General features: G+C 36.5%; 1 long non-coding RNA gene across 1 annotated transcript in view; it reads left to right on the plus strand.

Moving 5' to 3' along the window:
* The window catches only part of LOC137622990 (uncharacterized), a 6452-nt gene extending 4583 nt beyond the window's left edge, over positions 1-1869 (plus strand). The window contains exon 3 of the long non-coding RNA XR_011040540.1: positions 1-1869. This exon is cut by the window's left edge and continues 45 nt beyond it. This is a non-coding gene — a long non-coding RNA (uncharacterized lncRNA).
* Positions 1870-2121: the final 252 nt, after the last annotated feature.

A 2121-nucleotide genomic window follows, 5' to 3' on the forward strand; every position in this document is an offset into this window, starting at 1 on the left:
AGCTGCCAGGCAATGTTTCCAGAGCACAACAGAACCACGTAATCGAAAACGTCATCTATGGAGCAGTGATTCCGAGACAGGCATGAGGACAGGGGTAATGCAGGGTGATCCTCTGGCTTCTTGGTGTTTTTCATGGATGCCATGAACACAGTGTGGTGGAATAATTTTTGTATTATTTTTATTTATCTTTTGTTTGCCAAATCCAGAGAGAGAGAGAGAGAGAGAGAGAGAGAGAGAGAGAGAGAGAGAGAGAGAGAGAGAGAATATGTATGTGTGTCAGTGAGCGAGAGGTAGTTAGTGTATTGATTGTTTGTTGTGAGAAAGACTGTTGGTATAAATGATATTGTTTGTTTGTTTTTAGTTAGGTTATGACAGTGGTGAATGTCTTGGGTGAATGGCTTTTTGATTTGACTGCAGCTAGAGGCAGTTGTGTTTGTGAATGCTGGATTATAATCTTTATTATTTTACCAGCGTGGAGGTGTTTGATTATTTTTTGAGTAAGGACAGTTTTGTTTATATTTGTTTGTCGTGATTGTGAATGATAAAAACAACTTATTATTTATCTTTGATTATAGTGCGATAGTTTAGTTAGTTAGGAGTGTTCGTAAGTGTTTTTCTTTTTTTTTCATTTGCAGGCCGTAATTCCTCATTTGGAGAGATTAAATTTATTTTTGTGAATGCTGACCAATTGTTGATGACCTGAATTGTTTTGAAGGACCTGATTTGACTGTTCTGTAAGATTATGACGATGATGATGATGATGATGAAGATGATGATGATGATGATATAAAGTGCCCAAATAAAGTGAAGCAGGTGTAGCAGATTGCCACAAAATTATCTGTCTGCCACCGAGTGTTGCGTCTGCCAGAGAGTTGTGGCATTGGCCTGTAAGGACTGTTGGCCCTTGTGTGGACAAAGAGGTCCACACATAAACAAATATTGGTTTTGTTGTGTGGGTAATTTTAAGTTTGTTAGGGTTTTTCTTTATTTGAATGGTGGTTATTGTATATTTAGTGTTAAGATTTTGAATGCAGTTGATTCTAGTTTTAAGTGTTAGTTTGTAAGAAATATAGTTTTAAGGTTATGTTTGGTTTTTGTTTCCCTTCAGTCTAAGAGTCCAGTTTATGATAACGTAAGGGGAAAGTTTGTGTTGAGGAAACAATTGTCTGTTAGAGTGATCAAGGGTGTGGGGGTTGCTTTAGTGTGCATCCCGCCACAACAGGAAGAAGGCCATAATCAATATGCAAGTTACGTCCTTTCAGTGGCACGAACAGAGAAAAAGAGTACAGATAAAATGAATGAAATTCTTAACAAGAAATCTTAGAATCTATCTTACACAAGAGAAATTTTCACTTTTTTTTCTAAGTCAATTGCACCTGGCAAAAGATCACGATGATTTAGTTGGAAAGTGAAGCGTTGAAAAAATTCCCTGCTGTTCTCTTGGAGGTAAATAGAATATAATAAATCTATTTGGTGATATCATGTAATTGAAAAGATGTATTAAGGTTACACTGATTCAAAGAGATGATGACCGAGATCCGACTACTCAGATGTGGTAAAAAGTAGAAATATTGATGATTCACTGTAAAATCTCTGCCACAATCTCTTTCTGTATAAAATATCTTTACTTTTAGCCAAACAACATTTCCTTATGTTGAAAATGAGACCAGACCTTAGAATAACTGGTATTAATCTGAAAAGAAAATGGTATGTACGTGGCCTTTCCAAGTCACAAAACCCTGTATGGTTTTCATTTCATTGTAAGCATCTTTATTTAATTATTTCTTTAATCTTACAAACCTTATTCTAATGTATGCATATTGAATTTCTGTATTTACATTTTCGTTACATAGTGGCGTAGCTAGAAATTTAGGGTCCTGGGGTCGGGGGGGGGGGGGGGTTGACTTAGTAAAGACAACCTACCCCCCCTTTACCGAATAGTAATTCTAATTGTATACTTCCATTTTTTTTCTGACCCTGCTTTGGAGGGACCCCTCTCTTGGAGGCCAAGGGGCCCTTTTCAAAAAGGTCCCCCACTCTTAGCTATGCCACTGAACAGACTTATATTTGTTTCATGATTTACTTAAGCTTCCAATTAATCTATTTTATGCATTAATAAGG

The sequence above is a fragment of the Palaemon carinicauda genome, chromosome 2 (assembly GCF_036898095.1).
Source record: "Palaemon carinicauda isolate YSFRI2023 chromosome 2, ASM3689809v2, whole genome shotgun sequence".
Lineage (NCBI taxonomy): Eukaryota > Metazoa > Arthropoda > Malacostraca > Decapoda > Palaemonidae > Palaemon > Palaemon carinicauda.